This window comes from Bubalus kerabau, chromosome 10 (genome assembly GCF_029407905.1).
Source record: "Bubalus kerabau isolate K-KA32 ecotype Philippines breed swamp buffalo chromosome 10, PCC_UOA_SB_1v2, whole genome shotgun sequence".
Lineage (NCBI taxonomy): Eukaryota > Metazoa > Chordata > Mammalia > Artiodactyla > Bovidae > Bubalus > Bubalus kerabau.
Genome location: NC_073633.1, coordinates 12,299,516 through 12,322,803, shown reverse-complemented (window position 1 = coordinate 12,322,803; position 23,288 = coordinate 12,299,516). Strand labels below are relative to the sequence as shown.

Genomic DNA, 23,288 nt, shown 5'->3' with positions numbered 1-23,288 from the left:
GCCTTGCAGGCTACAGCCTGGGGGTGGGGGCGGACTGAGCAACTAATACCCGGCTTGACTTTAAAACTACACTTTCAACATAAAAACCAGTAAGACAAAACTTTGAGCAAATAGAATAACCCTGGGCTTACATGTTTTTATGTTTTCAGATAATGATGAGTGACTTGAATTTTGAGACCCCATTAATTAGATGACTGCCTTCTGCCTATAGAACCAGAGGACCACGTATGTACAGGCTGTGCATGTGTGTGCATGCTGAATTAAAGTGCTGTCTAGCTGCCTGAGGACCTCTGTACAGGCCCATGATTGAGGCCATGAGATGACTGGGGGCAGAATGACCTAGAAGTCTGCTGCATCTCACTCCAGGTCAGAGGCAAAGGGTTTAGGGTCGGATCAAGAACCACCCACCTGAGGATGTGACTTATTTCATCCTTCTTCCTGCTTCCACTGAGACTTAGTAAAAGCACCTAGAGGGAACAGATGGATGAAAGGAAGGGAGAGAGGGAGACAGTAAGAGAGCAACCTCTGTGAGATGAGACTAAGCTCCTGACAGTGGAGATCTGGGTCTGCTGGTTTCGTTTTATATAACACTTCACACACTTTTTCACTTAGTAAACTCTCAAGGTGTCTGTTCCCCTGGGAAACAAATGACGAAGCCACAAAGAACCCAAGATCAGATCTTCTCTGTGACACCCCCGAAGAGCTCTACATCCCACTATTGTCGGGATGTAGCTTTTGTTGGATTAGCTTTTGTTGAAACTGATCGCCTGGGCACTTAGCCACTCTCCACCTGATTTGTGACAGGATAAGGACAACATTTCAAATTGCACATCTGATGGTCTCAGGCCAAGGGGAGAGAGAGCTAACACAGAAAGCTCCACCAAGATTCATTTTTAAAGCAACAAGCTTCTATCCCATGAGCTGCCATTTATTCAAAAGGTCATCTGTTCAAGTCCTTGGCCACTTGGCCTCCTCTAAACCATTTTGCAGATAACCTAATTTGGGAAAGAATCTCATGCCTGGGGACAGTTTCTTTTAGGGAACATTTACTCAGAATTTGAATGAGCTGGCTTCCCTGGGGGGCCAGTGGTTTGACCTTGGCCTCTGGTCTGGCAGGGACTCGTGGGTACATAGAGTCCTGGGTATCTGTTTGTCTCCCTACATAATCTCGCTGTTGAAAGCTACCAGCATGTAAGTACCCTGCACCCCTCCTGACCTCCACCTGCAGTTGAAATGATCAGAGACAAAATTCTTGGCAAAAGATTCCCAGCTGTGGAATTTGCAGTTGTTGGCATGTGGCCAGAGCCTGGGTCTGTCCGTTTTGTGGATCTAGAGTGAGGCAGAGGTTGAGATTCACCTGCTTGGTTTTTTTCCCCTCATACAAAGGACCTTTCTAGAGTTGGTCTGGAGCCACACTCAATACATATGGAGGGCTGATTCTTAATGGAGGACAGCCATGGTGCAAATGAGCTTTAAACATTGCCACTCACTCCACACACAGGTCCCAGAGGTATTACAACCTGGGCACCGAAGCCCATTTTCAGTTTTCCAGGTTTTTCACACAGAGCCCAGAGCTGATTATTAATTACTCGTCTTCCTTGACTTGCATCTGACAGGGCTTTTACCTTCTTCCACTAATACAGAGGAGTCTTTCCCCCAGACAATGCGAATGATTTCTTCATCACTCAGCACAGTTTTCCCCTTGTTTGACAATGCAGTGTTCACATTTCTAAAGAAGCAGCTTGCTTTTCCATTTTACCTGAACCCTCCGTGGGCATAGATCCTAATGTCTTGACAGATGCCAGTCCCAATTAATTTATGGTGAGATTGCAAAGGATAACAGGGGGCTGACTAACAGATAACAGGGCGGGATTCCCTGCTGGGTCAGGGCAGGACTGAGGCTGCGTTGCTGCCTTTGAACTCGCGGATGGGACAAGCGTTGCCTCCATCACCAAGAGGCAGCATTAGGTGCAGAAGGGGTCCTCATTGTTGCCGAGATTTCGCAGCTAAGCCTCCCAGACAACTGCACTTCCTTTCCCCAACTCAACTTCCTAAAGATGAAAAGTCACCAACAGAAGTCAGAGAGGATGCATATACTATGTCCAACTTCATTGTATTTAAATTAATGTGACTTGGTGGCCCCGTCCTACTTGGAGCAAGGAAGTCTGTCTTTCCTCTCCAGATCCCTCTCTTGGATAGAACCAGGAATCCCAGGGGGCCCCTTGGGATGTAGTCGGCACCCCTGGGATTCCTGGACCTACTCAGGAGAGGAATCTGGGGACTCCTCTGTCATGATCAGTGCAAAGGGCCGCATCCCCCACGGCTCTCCTTGCTCCCACTGTATATACCCAGGGACAGGGTGAGAGAACCTTCAAGCATCAGCTGCCCACCCCACCATGCCCAGAAGCCCCTCTGCTTTCCAATCCTCTAAGCAGGCTCACACCCACTCCAGTGTTCTTGCTTGGAGAATCCCAGAGACGGGGGAGCCTGGTGGGCCCCCGTCTATAGGGTCGCACAGAGTCGGACATGACTGAAGCAACTTAGCAGCAGCAGCAGCAGGCTCACAGTCCTCTCCCTCTAATAACAACCCAGTGATGGTTAATTCCTTGCTAAAAACACTCTAAAGAAAAAGAGTAACAAGGGCTCTTCTACAAAATATATTATAGACATAGACCAGAGTTTTTAGAAAATCTTGAGGAAGGCATGCACCTCAAATGTTGGCTGAAGTTATTTTTACTATAATGGTATGTTTTCCAAAGAAAGTACAAATATCTTGTGCTTATCCAACTATAAAAAGCACAAATTAAACACAAACAAAACTAAAATAAACAGCCAAATTCAATTTAACAATATTGATAGAACATGTCCGATAATAAGATTTTAACTGAAATGGAACTGCCACTTTTAGAAGTAATTAAAATAATTGTTGACATTTTCTGAGCAAGTTCCTGGCCACAGTATGAAGTGACTTCTTTATCTAACTCCACAATAGCTCCAGCACTCAGTACAGGGGCTGTATGTGCTGTGCTCAGTTGCTTCAGTCGTGTCCGACTCTTTGCAACCCTTTGGACTGTAGCTCACCAGGCTCCTCTGTCCATGGGATTTTTTAGGCAAGAATACTGGAGTGGGTTGCCATTTCCTCCTCCAGGGATCTTCCTGACCCATAGATTGAACCCGAGTCTCCTTCAGCTCCTGCATTGCAGGCAGATTCTTTCCCGGTTGAGCCATCTGGGTACTACTGTTAATTCCCATATTACTTAGAAAGACAATGGGCCCAGAAAGGTTAGATTATTCTTCAGATGAGGAGATTCATCTGAAAGGGTGCAGAGTCCAAGCTTTGAACCCAAGATATCTGACCCAGGGCCTCTACCTCTTTTCCACTCATGCAGAAGAACAGATACCAATTTGATATCTTTATATTGATTCTGAGAACATTCTCCAAAAAAGTCAAATTCACAGAGAATCGATCTTGCTCTCCTGTTCCATGTAGTGATGTAGTGATTATTTGTAACGATTACCAGTTTGTGTTGGGATGCATGATATGAACAAGGGAGTCATGTGCTACTCTGATGTCAGAAATTTTTGCCATGGCCTCTGTGAGGAATCATTGATCTCTAAATAAAGGTCAGTAATAGGTTGTCTTACTCGATAATTTGCTGCCCTGGCGAAGATGTTATAAATGATGTCTCTGCTTTCCCAAATAGTCTAAAGACAACTGTAAGACTTATTTACCAAGTTAGTGTATTCTAACTGGCATGGCCCTTTCCTTCTACATGAATGGAGGTAATAGAAACCTATGACTCTGCTAAATTTCTTTTATGTAAATAAGGAGTACGAGCGACTAGGTCTCTAAATGAATTCTGGTGGCTCCCTGTGGAGTCTGCTCCCAGAAGCCCACAGCCCCACACTTGCTTTAGAGTTAACTCTAAAAACATACACGCTACTACATATAGAGTAGGTAAACAGCAAGCACCTACTGTAGAGCACAGGGAACCCTACTATTTATCTTGGAATAATCTATAATGGAAATGAATCTGGGACTTCTCTGGTGGTTCAGTGGTTAGGAGTCAGTGTTATAACTGCTGGGGCCTGGACTCAATCCCTGGTGGGAGATCTAAGCTGTGAAACACAGCCAAAAAAAGAAAGAAAGAAAGAAAGAAATCCGAGAAAGAATATATATATTTTTAATTGAAGTATGTACATGTATAGATGTATAACTGAATCACTTTGCTATACACTTGAAACTAACACAACATTGCAAATATGTCAATAAAAAAAAATGTACATGTATAGATGTATAACTGAATCGCTTTGCTATACACTTGAAACTAACACAACATTGCAAATATGTCAATAAAAAAAAAAATCTCAGGAGAGCTAAACTGAGTTTGGGGATTAATACGACGCAGCCGATGCTGTCAGGGCCCTGCTTGCATTCCTTTGAAGCTCACTGATTCATCGTCCTTCTCTGGCTGACTTTCAGCTGTCTACACCTGCACTGAGGATTTTTTTTCTGAAACCATTCACTTTCCTGAATATGGTCCTGCTCAGAAGTCGAAAAGTGATGGGGAATTAACACCCCCACCCCTGACCCAATAGCAGTACCTGGGCTTCCCTGGTGGCTCAGATGGTTAAGAATCTGCTTGCAATGCAGGAGACCTGGGTTCTATCCCTGGGTTGGGAAGATCCCCTGGAGTAGGAAATGGCAACCCACTCCAGTATTCTTGCCTGGAGAATTCCATGGACAGGGGAGCCTGGCAGGCTATAGTCCATGGGGTCGCAAAGAGTGGGTCTCGACTGAACAACCAACACTTTCACTTCACTTCTTCCCCTGACTCCGGAGGCAACACTCAACCTGTAACTCTCGGGTGCTGGTGTAGGAATGCATCAGCTCCTTTCCCCTCAAGAGGGCTCATGTTCACAGTCTCTCTGTGTTTCCCTGCTGGTTTCAGCCACAGGCACCTCTGTGGGAACCAGGTTCACAGCGTGCCCTTTGGGGGCTGCTCTCGTATCCTTATCACTTGCCCACCTCTCGAGAGGTGCTCCCTGGACTCACCAGATAAACCCTTCATCCTTGCACTTTGCCTCAGGATCTGCCTTTGGAAAAATCGACACTCCACAGAAAGGTAAGCTTCAGTTATGCGAACCTGTGTGTATTTGAAACTAGACTTTTTCTCCAATGTTGCTCAAGAGTGAGGTCTACGTCAAAAAGCCACATACCTTTTCTCTTCCCTGGGTGTTCGTGTTCATTCACCCACACACGTTTCTTCTCCTTCCATTTTTCCATCCCTCTTCTCCTTCTTCTTTTTTTTTAACAGCAGTTTGGCTCATAGACTACTTAGGAACAACCAGGCATTTTCCCTTGAATCCTCCCAGCCCCCCAAATCAAACAATATTTTTAAAAAAGCAGCTATCTCCAGCTAGCATTCAGATTTCTCCTAAGGCTTAGGAAAATGCCCTAAAACCCTCAAGCTCTCTTAGCAAAAAGGGCTGCACAAACCTCCCCCTTGTGGAGTGTTCCCTTGGCTGTGTGGATCTGGGTTTTCAAGAGTCGGCTAGATGGAGAATGGAGCCCGGAGACCTCCGTTGCTGAGCTGGTGGCTGCCCATCCCCAGCCACCGAGGGAAGCTGCCGGGAGTGAGAGCCCTTGGGCCTGGGTCTGGTTGTTCAGCGCTGCGGAATCCCAGGTGGATCTACTTGTCGCGTCTTGGGAATGCGCGCTGCGGTGACTACCGTGGTCCCCATCCCAGAGAGAGGCCCGGGGCCTCCGCTGTGCTGGGAACCTCTTCTCCCTGTCAGGGGGGCGGCCGCAATTGCCAGCAGGGCACACGGCCTTCAGCACCTTCCCTAAGAACAAACATCAGGAGCAGGCGCTCAGCAGACAGCCTCCAGCTGCGGGCTCTGATTCCTGAGTCAGCAGGGAGGGGCCCGGGGCTCTGTGCTTCACAGGTCCCCCAGCTGATTCTCATGGGCAGGCATACTAGGGAAACCACGGAGAGGAGGGCAGGGGCAGGTTCAGAGCAGACAGAACCCAGCTGGTCCGGTACATTCCCTGAGCGGACAGCCCCTCACATCCAGAATGCAGGGAGGGGGAGTTGTTGCTAATGTGTGGCCTTGCCAGGGCCTGGACGACTCTGAGAACTCAACGAGGTGCTCGAACAAACAAGACTTGTCTAAAGTGACCCTCACAGCCCGGGTGATCTTTTCAGTGGCACTTAGGTTTGCTCCCTGGTTTGCGCTTCCCTGGTGGCTCAGACGGTCAAGAATCCACCTGCAACGCGGGAGAACTGAGTTCGATCCCTGGGTCGGGAAGATCTCCTGGAGGAGGAAGTGGCAACCCACTCCAGTATACTTGCCTGGAGAATCCCCATGGATGGAGGAGCCTGGCGGGCTACAGTTTAAGGGGTTGCAAAGAGTCAGACGTGACTAAGCACAGCACAGCTTAGGTTTGCTGTAGTACCTCAAAACCGGAGTCATCAGTCATTCCTCCCAGTTGAGTTAGGGAATAGGAATGAGGAAGCAGAGAAAAATGGTCTATTAGACACCGGCAAGGGTAGAGTTGAAGACATATTCTTCATTAGGAATTACTTGCATTTTTAAAAAAAATCAAAGACAATTTATATTGAAACCTCTGGGATGTTCCAAGGGTGTGAGATCTTCCTCTTTCTCCAAAAGTACCACAGTGCGAAATGTCTGCAGTTGGCTGGGATAAAGCAAGAGCCACAGGTCTGATTGGTTGGGGGCCGGACCTCCTGACTCTCAGCCTCCTGAACCCTGCTCCCCATTCACCTTCTCCAGCCCTTCTCCCCTCCCACCAACTTCCAAGTCTCAGATCACAGACCTCAGCACTCGGCTCAGAGACACTGAGAGGCTTACCGCTGCCCTTGAGATGAAGACAAGCAACTGTGAGTGTGAGCCTCAGCACGCTGCTTTGGCCCTACCCTAAGTCCAACCTTACCTCCTCACTGCTCATTGTGGGCCCTCTGTGGGTCTGGAGTTCTCAGACCATGGTAGGTACAATCCCACCTCTGAGCATTCGTTCTCCTTAGGTTTTCACATCTCTTATGTCTCCTGCATTGGCAGGCGGATTCTTTCCCACTGCACCACCTGGGAAAGCCAATACTTGGATACTAAGCCAGGATTACTATTACGATGAGCTTTCAGACATTCAGATTGCAATCATGGCTTCTATTTTTTTTTTTTTTGAGTGTCATAATTTTTTATTGTGCTAAAAACACAAACATGAGAGCTACTCTCTTACCCTAAATTTTAAGCGCACAGTACAGTACTGTTAACTGTGGCCACAGGCTGGTACAGCAGATCTCTAGGACACGTTCTTCTTGTGTAACTGGTGTGATCCTTTCTTAAGTCTGGGGGAGACAATAGAGCTAGAGGCCCAGTTCTGAGAGGTGGTCCAGGGCTGTATCAGGCATGCTCTTCTCTGCCTCTTTCCCTTTGTGGATGAAAGATAAAAGAGTGGAGGGCTCACAGCAGGGAGCGGCATTTGTATCATCAGAATGATGCACGGCTTGTGTTCTTCATTCCTCCCCTGTTGCCACACCGTTGCATGTGACGCTGAAATTCCTTTCACTGAAGAGGCGCTGTCCATTTCCCCAGCCCCTCAAGTCTAGGATGGCTTTGTGTCTTGCTTCGGACGTGACTATGGTGTGGATGTTCCAGTTTCAATCCTAGATGTCAGGAGGTCCTGTATGTTTCCTCTTCTCTTGCTCCTCAGTCATTGTCATGAGAATGTGCCAGGAGCAGCATGCTTGAAGGTGAGAGGCGGCGGACCGCAGGAAATCAATCCAGTCATCCCAGTGAAGGCCTTCCTGCACCAGCTAAGAGATGCCCAGAGGTGTTGACAGAACTGCCTGAGGACCCCAGAGCATGAGCAATACATGCTTATTATTATGTGTCTCTGAGGTCTCATGTGGTTTATTACACACCAGTACCCAACTGATATCTCTATATCAAAAAGAGTTTTTAAAACTCACAAATCCAGGGACTTCCCCGGTGGCTGGGACTCTGGGTTCCCAATGCAGGGGGGCCTGGATTCAATCCCTAATCAGGGAACTAGATACCACAGGCCGTGACTAAGACCCGGTACAGCCAAATAAATAAATATTAAAACCCACAGATACAACTTAAAAATAAAGCAGCCTACCATATACTTTCTCTTTGCCCCCTAAAACAGAGAATGGGTTTCTAGCTTGTTTGTAAATACATCCAATACTTAAGAAGCTGTTAACTATGGTTACTTCTGAGGAAACGACAAAGGTTGGAGGGGAATTTTCACTGGACTCCCCTCTTGTTCTTTGGGAATTTGAACCATGTGAGTGTTCCCTGCTTTTAAAACTGTATGGCTGGTCCGATGGTAGTGGGTTACCAGAACTTATTAACGTTAGTGTCACTAAAGTTGGTATACAACCCCCCACTGCTAAATTTGACTGGCTTAAAAAAAAAAAAAAAAAAAACTGCATTAAAAATTCTACATGAATACAGAGCACTGAGCTATATCTCTAAAGGAGGAGGTACCCATTTCTGTACATATGAAGCAAAGTCAGTGACAATTATTGGTAAAGCTAAATCTTTCAATGAGTACAGTCAGGTATCTGGAGGCAATATCTAGGGGAGACTATCTAGAGAACCTTGAAAGTCCAGGAACTTCGCAGAGAGACGTGCTGATCTACAGCATAATTCTGAAGAACTTTTGCATTTTTACAGCTAAACTGTGGTTTCCTGCTTGCTCATCACAAAACATACTAGATTAGAGACAGTTCTGTGGCTCTCAGGGTCAGCGGTGCGTAAGGATGACCCCTGCCTCTTCTTTCAGATGTAAATGGTTCAGGTCCCATCACAGAGACTGATTATAGGTATGAGATGCAGGCCCAGAATGTGTCTTATAATAAGCAGCTCAAATAATGTTCATGGACCTCATTTTGAGAAACAGTCTATTCACTACCATGTGTTCTCATCTGCCTTCATTGTACAGAAATCATGAGCCTTTGGTGCCCGATTCATTCTCCCTAAATAGGAGATCATTTAATTTGACAGCTAGGAGAAAAAAAAAAAAGGAATAAGTGAAATTAAGGACCCAACAGTTTGGGTCAAGGAAGGCAGAGGTGAGTTAAAGAAACAAAGCCCCCCTTTGTTTTTTTTTTTCTACATTGAGTCAGAAAATTATTTTAATAGTTACAAAACATGTTTGTTTGTTTTTTAAACAGAATCTGTATAAAACAGCTGTTGATTTCTCCATAATTATCAGAATTATTTATATGTGAGGTCTTGGCTAAGTGGGGCTGAAATCAACAAAAGGTCTTGGACTGTTGGCTCAGAAATCCTCCTGGGAAGTCCATCGTGCTGTTATGCTCAACTCTTAGGAGATGAGCTGGTCCATCTTTTAAAAGGTATCTTTTTATTCATTCTTTGCAGGCTTGAAGTGAATTTGGCAGTGTTCATTAAACACCTCCCGGCTCCTGTCACTGACCACTTTTTCAACATTCAGTTCTGACTGCATCTGTTTCAACTTGGTCTGTTCTTTTCTAACTTCCTTTAATAATGTTAAATCATCCAAATTCTTTTCTGTCTCTTCTCAGAGCTGTTTTACTACTGATGAGGTCTGAGTTATACCGTTTTTTTTATGACTCTGTCCCAACTGACATAGGCCACCATCTATGACTCAGAGTTGCTTACAGATTTGGCTGGCATTTTTTTTGTTTTTTAGATCACTTTGCATTTATTATATGTTTAACTGAATTTTTTCAAATTACAGAATTCAACTCCAAAATAAGGCAACTAATGCCTGGTAAGCTGTTAGTCACTTGCATTTTTCCCTCCTAAAATTTTAAAACAAATGAAAACAACATCTTAAAAGACATGTGAATAGGTTCAGCGCACTTTCAGAGGCTCACAAACATGAGACAAAGACCACATTAATCCATAAAAAAAAAATTGCTTGATATTTTAAAACACAAATGACATGAACTAAAATAAAGGAAAAAAATAAAACACTGCACTTTAACCAAAATTGTTTCCATAGATTATAGAATATTTTTTTAAAATACTGCTCCTCTGCAGAGCACATGCTGTGCTTGGCATGCTTGGCACATTAGCACTTGGTAACTGTTCAGCTTCCATCTGCAGTTTTTTTCAGAAGGACCCATTCTCAGGGCCCACACTCCCCTGTGACTAATCTGCTCCTCTGGTGGAAGCCTGCTCCGTCTTCCTCCACTGTCTCTTAAGGCTTCCCTGTCTTCCCTTTATTTTCCCCAGATTCACACTCATTGCCATCTGTGTTCTCAGCAAAGATGCCCAGCAGAGAACTCTCCAGCTGCATCTCCCCTCCACAAGAGCTCTCCAGATGTCGCCCCTTTACTTGACTGAATTGTAAGATAAAGAGACGATCTTGCTCCCCAAAAGTTTGTTCTTCCTACCTCATCATCACATCTCCTACAATGCAGAAAAGGCTGGTGATGCCTCATCTAGAACTTAAAACATTCATTAGTTTAGGCAGAATATATACTGCTCTGAAGTTCTTTAAAATCTACTCCTTCCTATTATTGTTTTTAAAAACCATAAAAATATAAAAATATAAACATTCTATTAAACATTCAGCAGAAATCCTTTCATCCTACTTTATGCAGTGAGTTCAGAAAGAACAACAGTGACACCATGTTCCCTCTGATAGACCCAAAATCATACTCCCAGCCCTAGCCTACCATTACACATTTCCCACCATTAGCACTGTGGGCCAAGCGTGTCTCTCATGACACCTGCTGCTGCCACCCATGAACACCCTGTGACGAAGCAGCACAACAGCTCCCTGTGATCTCTCCCAGCGAGCTGTCCACCTGCTTGCTGGGAACCTTACATCCACTGCTCCACACTCCACCCAGCCGTGGTGACCACACAAACTGATGGAAGCAGGGACACAAAAATATGAAGCACCTCTTTTGCTACACTTTACATTCCTTCGCAAAGTGAGAGGGCACTTCCTCTCTCTTTGTCAGAGTATCAGCAGAACTAGGTGGGGTGGGAGGGTGCTGCTGACAGAGGCAGCAGTAAGGAGAAAGCCAACAGCGTCCACACTCGCCCAACATCCATATTCCTGTCGTCATGACACTGCTGGGAGCTTGAGGGTGAATCTGGTGTTCTATTCAAAAGGAAAAACCTACTCAGGAAATTCTAACCACTTCTCATTGCTCTTGTAGCAAGGTCTTACTGCATGATTTTTGGAAGTATGAAATTAATAAGGTATTTTTTTAATGAGTAACTTAAAAATCAATTTCTTAATGTGGCTTTTGTTTTTAGGGAGAGATATGCAAAACACAATAACTAGTGAAGTCTATCAGCTCTGGGGAATTCCCTATCAGTTATGACTAATGAGACAACCTAAAACCACAATTCCACACCCGGATGATGAACAGTACCAATTAACCAGAGTATTAACTACAGTGACTTAAAACTATATTACCTGAATAGTTTCTACCATGAAGTATCAGAAAAAGTGAAATAATAAATATTTTCCACAGCACCATAAGGTTTTATAAAATACTCCGTTTTTAACATTGCACTCATCTCACATGCTAGTAAAGTAATGCTCAAAATTCTCCAAGCCAGGCTTCAGCAATATGCGAACCGTGAACTTCCAGATGTTCAAGCTGGTTTTAGAAAAGGCAGAGGAACCAGAGATCAAATTGCCAACATCCTCTGGATCATGGAAAAAGCAAGAGAGTTCCAGAAAAACATCTATTTCTGCTTTATTGACTATGCCAAAGCCTTTGACTGTGTGAATCACAATAAACTGTGGAAAATTCTGCAAGAGATGGGAATACCAGACCATCTGATCTGCCTCTTGAAAAATTTGTATGCAGGTCAGGAAGCAACAGTTAGAACTGGACATGGAACAACAGACTGGTTCCAAATAGGAAGAGGAGTTCATCAAGGCTGTATATTGTCACCCTGTTTATTTAACTTATAGGCAGAGTACATCATGAGAAACGCTGGACTGGAAGAAACACAAACTGGAACCAAGATTGTCGGGAGAAATCTCAATAACCTCAGATATGCAGATGACACCACCCTTATGGCAGAAAGTGAAGAGGAACTCAAAGGCCTCTTGATGAAAGTGAAAGTGGAGAGTGAAAAAGTTGGCTTAAAGCTCAACATTCAGAAAATGAAGATCATGGCATCTGGTCCCACCACTTCATGGGAAATAGATGGGGAAACAGTGAAAACAGTGTCAGACTTTATTTTTCTGGGCTCTAAAATCACTACAGATGGTGACTGCAGCCATGAAATTAAAAGACGCTTACTCCTTGGAAGGAAAGTTATGACCAACCTAGATAGCATATTGAAAAGCAGAGACATTCCTTTGCCAACAAAGGTCCGTCTAGTCAAGGCTATGGTTTTTCCTGTGGTCATGTATGGATGTGAGAGTTGGACTGTGAAGAAGGCTGAGTGCCAAAGAATTGATGCTTTTGACCTGTGGTGTTGGAGAAGACTCTTGAGAGTCTCTTGGACTGCAAGGAGATCCAACCAGTCCATTCTGAAGGAGATCAGCCCTGGGATTTCTTTGGAAGGAATGATGCTAAAGCTGAAACTCCAGTACTTTGGCCACCTCATGGGAAGAGTTGACTCATTGGAAAAGACTCTGATGCTGGGAGGGATTGGGGGCAGGAGGAGAAGGAGACGACAGAGGATGAGATGGCTGGATGGCATCACTGACTCGACGGACGTGAGTCTGAGTGAACTCTGGGAGTTGGTGATGGACAGGGAGGCCTGGTGTGCTGAGATTCATGGGGTCGCAAAGAGTTGGACACGACTGAGCGACTGATCTGATCTGATCTGATCTGATAATCATAAGATTCTGGTCTATCGTTCATATTAGGCTTAACCTCTTTTAATGATAATAGTTCTGACAGAGGTCATATAGGCACAACTGTAACATGAAAATCATATATTTTACTGAAGATTCTGTGTGGTAAACTTAGACTATCACTCTTCTCGTTGCATCCATTGAGTACTAGTGGATTCAAAGGCCAGGAAAGATGGTTTTGCCATTTGTCCTCTATTCACATATTTTAATGTACCAAAAAAATCTAAGTGGTAACTAAGATATTTGCCATAATTGAAAAGTCCTTTTATACCTGTTTACTTTAGTACTGTGTGCTCTTAACAGGTTTGTTTCTGAATAATAATATTATGTAAATGGCTCTAAGTTTTGAAAACAAGAATACCGTGATTCATTTTGAATTTTAAAAATTAATGCAAGTGGAAAACAAATTTTGTAGCCAAATTGTTTGCAATTATGTGTATCAAGTTATAAGAAAAACTCTACCATAGATTGGTGGTGGTTTAGTCACTAAGTCGTGTCCTACTCTTTGCGACCCCATGGACTGTAGCCCAGCAGGCTCCTCTGTCCATGGGATTTTCCAGGCAAGAATACTGGAGTGGATTGCCATTTCCTTCTTCAGGGTTGGCTGGCATTAATTTTCCCTGGGAAGGACCCTGTTGGAACCGTAGTGTTTAATTCATGCGCTATTCTGCCATCAATCGTCATCACCTTGAGTACTCCTGGAACTCTGCGAACTTCTCTCAGCTCACACGGCCACTGGGCGCCTCCATAAACATCTAAAGCCCATTTTAAAAAAAAGGAGCTTATGGAAGAATTAATCAGATTTTTCAAATACTAGATAATATATGGGTTACATACATACATTCATTTTTAAGAATAAGAGGACTGACATAATTATGCAACAAAATCAGTCAGAATAAAGGTTTCTGTTTTGTTATGAGTAAATAATGTTTTCTCCTTGATAAGGAAGGAGAAATTTCAGAGGAAAGTAAATGACCAGCCCCTTTGATACAAGTATAAAGTCTATCAGAGGAAAAAGTACAGCTCTGGTTATGTGTGTTAACAAAATCCTGTACTGAACATTCTGGTAGCTGTTGAGGACAAATAAAGACACTCTTGGCTTCAGAGTCTGGCTAAAGACATTTTTATGTTTTCAAGTTTTGTAGAATTCTAGGGTTCCACAAGATAATTATTCAAGAAGTGTGAACCTGTCAAATGTAGGTATAGACTCATAGAATTTTCTAACATTTTTATCTCCTGCTTGAATAACATACCAAGCACAAAATACTAATTGGTGGCTAGGAAATGCTCCAGAGTGTCTGCTTCAAAATTACTGTAGATTAAAACAAAGAAAAAAACTAGTAGAGGAAGTTCTGAATACCTTTGTACCTTGGGGAGAAAATAAAGAATGTAGTATCAGGGTTTGTTTTTCTGTTTGTTTATTTGGGTTTTGTTTTGTTTTAATGTGCACTGAGTTTTTGTTAGAGAAGTAGTACATACTCGGGCTTCCCAGGGGGCGCTAGTGGTAAAGAACTCCCTGGGTCAGGAAGATCCCCTGGAGGAGGGCATGGCAACCTGCTCCAGTATTCTTGCCTGGAGAATCCCGTGGACAGAGGAACCTGGCAGGCTATAGTGCATGGGGATGCAAAGAGTCGGACATGACTGATTCGACTTAGCATACAGCAAGCACATACTCAAGAAAGGGTAAATTCATGAAAGGAAAAAAGTAACCCAACTCTCCAAACACAAGTTTAAATGTGTTGGTATATTCCCTATCAGCCTTTGCTAATAGATCCCACATGAATTTGTTTTTTCTTCCCATATTTCTGGTTTCATATTGCATGTACATACTGCATCTTGCTTTTTTAAAAATTAAGTATTATAAGCACTTAATACCATTACATACACTTAATATATATCATTTTGAATGGGTATAATAGTTTTGGAAAAGCAGTCCTCCAGGGTTTGGCATCTAGCAGGTTTCCAGTCTTTTAACTAATATGCAAATAAAAATGCTCTTAAAAACTAGAAGTCTATTTTTTTGTTACTTATAATTATTTCTCGGAGAAGGCAATGGCACCCCACTCCAGTACTCTTGCCTGGAAAATTTCATGGACAGAGGAGCCTGGTAGGCTGCAGTCCCTGGGGTCGCGAAGAGTCAGACATGACTGAGCGACTTCACTTTCACTTTTCACTTTCATGCATTGGAGAAGGAAATGGCAACCCACTCCAGTGTTCTTGCCTGGAGAATCCCAGGGACGGGGGAGCCTGGTGGGCTGCCGTCTATGGAGTCGCACAGAATCGGACACGACTGAAGTGACTTAGCAGCAGCAGCAGCATAATTATTTCTTGAGGCTAGCTTCCCAGAAGTCATGCAACTGGGTCCAAGGTTGTGTACATCATAAGGATGATGACAATTTGTCTAATTGCTCTCCTAAAGCATGTCCATCAGAATTCTCTTACTCTTGCTGGTATTTATATTTTCCTTCTTTCCATCCTTCCTTTGGTGGCTGTTCATAGCTATCACAGGAAAAAAAACACTGCTAATTAGATAGGTGCCAGTGCTGTGTCCCTGCTGGCTCAGACGATAAAGAATTCGCCTGCAACGCAGGAGACCTGGGTTTGATCCCTGGGTCAGGAACATCCCCTGGAGGAGGGCATGGCAACCCACTCCAGTACTCTTGCCTGGAGAATTCTGTGGACAGAGGAGCCTGGCAGCCTGCAGTCCATTGGGTCGTAGAGTCAGATATAACTGAGCAACTAACATACTTTTTCAGAGTTGTCTTGTTTTTAACTGTAGCTATTTGATTATTACTGAGATGCAATATTTTTCCCATAAAAGTTATAGTTCCTCTTTCACTATCTAGTATTTTTTTTTTTTCCTATCCACTTGTAACAGGGCTTCTATAATGGAGAATTTACGCTTCCCGCGTGGCACTAGTGTTAAAGAACCCGCCTGCTAATGCAGCAGACGTGGGTTCAACTCCTGGGTCAGGAAGATCCCCTGGGGTAGGAAATGGCAACCCATTCCAGTTAGTATTCTTGCCTGGAAAATCCCATGGACAGAGGAGCCTGAAGGGCTAAATCCATGGGGTCACATGGAGTCAGACATGACTGAGCACGCATACATACACAATGGAGGACTTACCCCAGGTCAGCTTCCTAGATCTTTGTTTTCTCCCAGGCACAGACAGAATCGTGACTCTTGTCAGGATGATCCTTGGGCTGACTCATTTGCCTGAGGATTTCCAAAGCTGCTCATTCCAGCACCATCAAGATGGAAGCTCCCGAGGCTGACTCGGATCCCAGCACGTCCGTGAGGTCACCATTTCCAGCCAGACCCAGAGACAAGCAGCATATACACGTCTGCTTTCTGGTAGCCAGGAGCTGCTGCTATCTGCCGGGCACTATCTTTACAAAAGGGAGTTGGGAGTTTCCGCTCTAAACCCCCAGCCTCTTGTGGGATGGTTTTATGTATGAGATTAGAACCTTTTAAGCTATCTTTCCCCTTGTGTGTGTGTGGGGGGAACCCACGAGGGGAGAAATAATACAGCAAGAAAGATATCACCTAAAACAAATTTTGATTAAGCACTCATGAGACTGCTGCATTAAAAACTGCCCCAGAAAGTGATTGCAAGGATATGAGAATTGAATTTTCTGAGTGTCTGGACCTCTGAGCTGGCCCAGTTTTGCCTCAGGGTCATATCTCAGGGCTCTGCTACTCAAAGTATGGTCCAAGGACCCGCGATGTCAATGTGGCCTGGGAACTTGTTAGACTCACAGCCCCGTCCCCTCCCAGACCTAATGCATCAGCCTGGAGTCTACTGATAATCCAAACACGTGTTAAATTTGAGAGACACTCATAAAGCAGTGGTGTCAATTCTTGCATAACACATTTAGAATCCCACAAGGGGCTTGAATGCAATATGAACGTCCAGGCCCCGCCCCCAGAGAGCAGGGACTGGCCTTTAGAATTGTTTAGAAGCTCTCTAGCGATGTCCTGTGCAGCCAGAGATGAGAACTGACCTAGAGTTTCTAAAAATTCCTTCTAACAAGGCAACATTGATTAAAAAAAACAAAAACAAAAACAAAACACTCTCTCTGAAATGTGAGGTCTTCAAATCCCATGCTTCTTAACTGTCACATTTATGATTAAACCCCCAAATCAGCTCCCGGAGGAGAGGGAAACACTGAAAAAGACATTTATTTATTTATTTTTTTAACTTTGTTTTGGTCAGTTTCAAGAGCACTAGGTATCTCAGATAAGAAATGAAATATCACAAACACACAAAACTGGAGAAGGAAACGGCAACCCACTCCAATATTCTTGCCTGGAAAATCCCACGGACAGAGGAGGCTGGTGGGCTACAGTTCACAGGGTCACACGACTGAACATGCACGCATGAGGGGGTAGAAGGAGATGGGTTGGTAGCAATAAACAGGTAGAACTAAAAAAAAAAGCTCACACCCACAAAACAACTGAAGTATTGCTGCTAAATGGTCCTTAGTAATGACAATCCCTGCCTCGGTCATGTTCTTACTCCCTGGCACGGGTGACACAGCACACTAAAATGATCCAGTTTTGTGGTATTAAGGTGGGCGAGGCTTCCCTGGTGGCTCAGGAATAAAGAATCCGCCTGCCAGGGTAGCAGATGTGGGTTTGATCCCTGGCTAGGAGGATCCCACGTGCCTTGGAGCAACTAAACCCGTGCACCACAACTACTGAGCCTGCGCTCTAGGGCCCGGGATCCGGAACTACTGAGCCCACGTGCTGCAACCGCCGAAGCCCAGGTGGCTAGGGCCCACGCTCTGTAACAAGCCACAGCCGCAGGAAGCCCTCATATAGCAACTGGAAAGGAGCCCCCGCTCGCCACAACTAAAGAAGAGCCTGTGTAGCAATGAAGACCTAGCACAGCCAAATAAAGAATTAAAACATTTAAAAAAAAAAAAAAAAAGGGTAAAACAGCCCAGCTGGCCCTGCCACCACCCCATGTCTTCAGGCTACCATAAAAGCAGTTTCAAAGCTAACTCTCCAGTGTTCATGAGTCACTTCCCGAAGTGATGACCGGCCCACAGGGTAGAAAAGATGCTGCTGAATGTGGCATCTGCTTTTTAATTCTGGCTTCTTCTGTCCAGAAGACCAGTGCGCAGTGCCCAAGAGTGCGTGTCTGTTCTCTTTATAGAGGTGCCACAGTCGGGGCGGCTGATGGAAACGAGGCCTCACATAGAGCTTTTCATTCACTAGCCACACGGGCCCTGCTGCCTGAAGTCAGTTCCTACTGCTCCAAGACACTGATCTCCCAGCTGAGAGGCTGCCAGAAACCCAATGGGGTGGCCTGTAGCTATACACCAACTGTTCACCTCTTTGTGCTTTGTAATAGGACCAGTTTCCATGTCTTCTTGAAGGTAACAAAGTTGGGAACTCTTGCATAAGAGCAGTGTTTTCAAAATTTCTTGAGACTTTAATATGCCTAAAAATTATGAGGACCCTAAAGAGGTTTTTGCTTTTTTTTTTTTTTTCATGTAGGTTATATTCAGTAGTGTGCTGGAGTCAGCTGGTACCAGTTCACGAGAATGCAACATTCAGGAATTTTTCAAGCCAACAGTTAAAACTTTAGAAGCTTAAGATTGGCCACAAAGGGAATATTTATACCATGGAAATTGGCAAATGCTATTAATAACTATCAGAATCTTTTTTCTTTTTTGGGAGATTGGGTTTAGCAGCAAACCACAGATTCTATTTCGGAGAAGGCAATGGCACCCCACTCCAGTACTCTTGCCTGGAAAATCCCATGGGCAGAGGAGCCTGGTAGGCTGCCATCCATGGGGTCTCAAAGAGTCGGACACAACTGAGCAACTTCACTTTCACTTTTCACTTTCATGCATTGGAGAAGGAAATGGCAACCCACTCCAGTGTTCTTGCCTGGAGAATCCCAGGGATGGGGGGAGCCTGGTGGGCTGCCGTCTCTGGGGTCGCACAGAGTTGGACACGATTGAAGCAACTTAGCAGCAGCAGCACAGATTCTATTTACATTTTAGACATTAAAATGGAGATTTTTTGAAAATGCTTCCATTAAAAATAACAACAAACCCATTGCTCAGCCATAAAAAGGAATGAAATCATGCCATTTTGCTGCAACATGGATAGACCTAGAGGTTATCATACTAAGTCAGCTAAAGACAAATACATCACTTTAATGTGAAATCTAAAAAGAATTATACAAATGAACTTATTTATGAATGGAAACAGGCTTACATAGAAAACAAATTTATGGTTACCAAAGTGGAAAGAAGTTGTGGGGTGGTAAATTAGGAGTTTGGGATTAACAGATACAAACTATCACATATAAAATAAATAACAAGGTCTTAATGCATAGCATAGGGAACTATATTCAACATCTTGTAACAATCTACAATGGAAGGAATCTGAAAAATAATAATATGTATATATTATAACTGAATCATTTTGCTGTACACCAGAAACTAATATTATAAATCAACTATATGTCAATAAAAAATAATTTAAAATATAATGATAAAGCCATTACATGTTAACATAAATATCATATTTTTTACAAAGAAAAAATTTCCCCCAAACAATGATTTAATCAGGAGTTACCTTGGTTTTTATTTCGGCAAATCTCTTTAACAGCTGGCTTGATAGAAGAGTCAAATTATCGTATCTTGCTTCTGCATTCAATCTGGCATGTAATCACACATCACCTGGCCTCTGGAGAGGAGCAACCCCACGTCCAAGGAGCGGCAGTTGCATGGGCGCAGAAGGGCCAAGAGGAGCTACTCCACGTTCAAGGTCAGGAGGGGTGAACTTGTCCAAGGTAAGGAGCAGTGGCTGCGCTTTGCTGGAGCAGGCGTGGAGAGACAACCCAGGTCCAAGGTAAGAGAAACCCAAGTGAGACAGTAGGTGTTGTGAGAGGGCATTAGAGGATAGACACTGAAACCATAATCACAGAAAACTAGCCAATCTGATCACACGGACCACAGCCTTGTCTAACTCAATGAAACTAAGACATGCCCGTGGGGCAACCCAAGATGGGCGGGTCGTGGTTGAGAGATCTGACAGAATGTGGTCCACTGGAGAAGGGAATGGCAAACCACTTCAGTATTCTTGCCTTGAGAACCCCATGAACAGTATGAAAAGGCAAAATGATAGGATACCGAAAGAGGAACTCCCCAAGTCAGTAGGTGCCCAATATGCTACTGGAGATCAGTGGAGAAATAACTCCAGAAAGAATGAAGGGATGGAGCCAAAGCAAAAACAATACCCAGCTGTGGATGTGACTGGTGATAGAAGCAAGGTCCGATGCTGTAAAGAGCAATATTGCATAGGAACCTGGAATGTCAGGTCCATGAATCAAGGCAAATTGGAAGTGGTCAAACAAGAGATGGCAAGAGTGAATGTCAACATTCTAGGAATCAGCGAACTAAAATGGACTGGAATGGGTGAATTTAACTCAGATGACCATTATATCTACTACTGAGGGCAGGAAGCCCTCAGAAGAAATGGAGTAGCCATCATGGTCAACAAAAGAGTCTGAAATGCAGTACTTGAATGCAGTCTCAAAAACGACAGAATGATCTCTGTTTGTTTCCAAGGCAAACCATTCAATATCACGGTGATCCAAGCCTATGCCCCAACCAGTAATGCTGAAGAAGCTGAAGTTGAACGGTTCTATGAAGACCTACAAGACCTTTTAAGAACTAACACCCAAAAAAGATGTCCTTTTCATTATAGGGGACTGGAATGCAAAAGTAGGAAGTCAAGAAACACCTGGAGTAACAGGCAAATTTGGCCTTGGAGTACGGAATGAAGCAGGGCAAAGGCTAATAGAGTTTTGCCAAGAGAACACACTGGTCATAGCAAACACCCTCTTCCAACAACACAAGAGAAGACTCTACACATGGACATCACCAGATGGTCAACACTGAAATCAGATTGATTATATTCTTTGCAGCCAAAGATGGAGAAGCTCTCTACAGTCAGCAAAAACAAGACCGGGAGCTGACTGTGGCTCAGATCATAAACTCCTTATTGCCAAATTCAGACTTAAATTGAAGAAAGGGAAAACCACTAGACCATTCAGGTATGACCTAAATCAAATCCCTTATGATTATACAGTGGACGTGAAAAATGGATTTAAGGGACTAGATTTGACAGACAGTGTACCTGATGGAGGTTCGTGACATTGTACGGGAGACAGGGATCAAGACCATCCCCATGGAAAAGAGATGCAAAAAAAGCAAAATGGCTGTCTGAGGAGGCCTTACAAATAGCTGTGAAATGAAGAGAAGCGAAAAGCAAAGGAGAAAAGGAAAGATAAAAACATCTGAATGCAGAGTTCCAAAGAATAGCAAGGAGAGATAAGAAAGCCTTCCTCAGCAATCAATGCAAAGAAATAGAGAAAAACAACAGAATGGGAAAGACTAGAGATCTTTTCAAGAAAATTAGAGATACCAAGGGGACATTTCATGCAAAGATGGGCTCAATAAAGGACAGAAATGGTATGGACCTAACAGAAGCAGAAGATATTAAGAAGAGGTGGCAAGAATACACAAAAGAACTGTACAAAAAAGAGCTTCACGACCCAGGTAATCACGATGGTGTGATCACTCACCTAGAGCCAGACATCCTGGAATGTGAAGTCAAGTGGGCCTTAGGAAGCATCACTACGAACAAAGCTAGTGGAGGTGATGGAATTCCAGTTGAGCTATTTCAAATCCTGAAAGATGATACTGTGAAAGTGCTGCACTCAATATGCCAGCAAATTTGGAAAACTCAGCAGTGGCCACAGGACTGGAAAAGGTCAGTTTTCATTCTAATCCCAAAGAGAAGCAATTGCAAAGAATGCTCAAACTACCGCACAATTGCACTCATCTCACATGGTAGTAAAGTAATGCTCAAAATTCTCCAAGCCAGGCTTCAGAAATACGTGAACCATGAACTTCCAGATGTTCAAGCTGGTTTTAGAAAAGGCAGAAGAACCAGAGATCAAATTGCCAACATCTGTTGGATCATGGAAAAAGCAGGAGAGTTCCAGAAAAGCATCTATTTCTGCTCTATTGACTGTGCCAAAGCCTTTGACTGTGTGGATCACAATAAACTGTGGAAAATTCTGAAAGAGATGGGAATACCAGACCACCTGACCTGCCTCTTGAGAAACCTATATGCAGGTCAGGAAGCAACCGTTAGAACTGGACATGGAACAACAGACTGGTTCCAAATAGGAAAAGGTGTATGTCAAGGCTGTATATTATCACCTTGCTTATTTAACTTCTATGCAGAGTACATCATGAGGAACGCTGGGCTGGAAGAAGCACAAGCTGGAATCAAGATTTCTGGGAGAAATATCAATAATCTCAGATATGCAGATGACACCACCCTTATGGCAGAAAGTGAAGAGGAACTAAAAAGCCTCTTGATAAAGGTGAAAGTGGAGAGTGAAAAAGTTGGCTTAAAGCTCAACATTCAGAAAACTTAGATTATGGCATCTGGTCCCATCACTTCATGAGAAATAGATGGGGAAACAGTGGAAACAGTGTCAGACTTTATTTTGGGGGGCTCCAAAATCACTGCAGATGGTGGTTGCAGCCATGAAACTAAAAGACGCTTACTCCTTGGAAGGAAAGTTATGACCAACCTAGATAGCATATTGAAAAGCAGAGATATTACTTTGCCAACAAAGGTCCGTCTAGTCAAGGCTATGGTTTTTCCTGTGGTCATGTATGGATGTGAGAGTTGGATTGTGAAGAAAGCTGAGTGCCGAAGAATTGATGCCTTTGAACTGTGGTGCTTGAGAAGATGCTTGCGGGTCCCTTGGACTGCAGGGAGATCCAACCAATCCACCCTAAAGGATACTAGTCCTGGGTGTTCATTGGATGGACTGATGTTGAGTCTGAAACTCCAATCCTTTGGCCACCTCATGTGAAGAGTTGACTCATTGGAAAAGACCCTGATGCTGGGAAGGATTGGGGGCAGGAGGAGAAGGGGACCACAGAGAATGAGATGGCTGGATGGCATCACCGACTTGATGCACATGAGTTTGGGTGAACTCTGGGAGTTGGTGATGGACAGGGAGGCCTGGCGTGCTACAATTCATGGGGTCGCAAAGAGTTGGACACAACTAAGCGACTGAACTGAACTGAACTGATACTTGTGAGAGAATCAGACCAAAACGTCATCTTAGTGTTTCAAGACAGTTCTGACTGTGTGCATATTCTGAAAGGGTCTCAGGGACTGAGAATCACAGAATTAGAGCATTTCTCCTCTCTGCTCAGGTCACAGCTTCCTGAACTGCAAGTCCTTCATAAATCACACTCAGTGCATCCTGTGGTTAATTAATTCTCCATGCACATTTATTCTAGCAGTTTTGACACACAGCTATGCCAATTCTGCCAGGAAATTACTATTCATTAC

The 23,288-nt window shown here is 43.9% G+C and overlaps 1 pseudogene; it reads right to left on the bottom strand.

Annotated features, from left to right (window-relative positions):
- Positions 1 to 9,415: 9,415 nt before the first annotated feature.
- Positions 9,416 to 13,626, bottom strand: LOC129620390 (protein MIX23-like; annotated as a pseudogene).
- Positions 13,627 to 23,288: the final 9,662 nt, after the last annotated feature.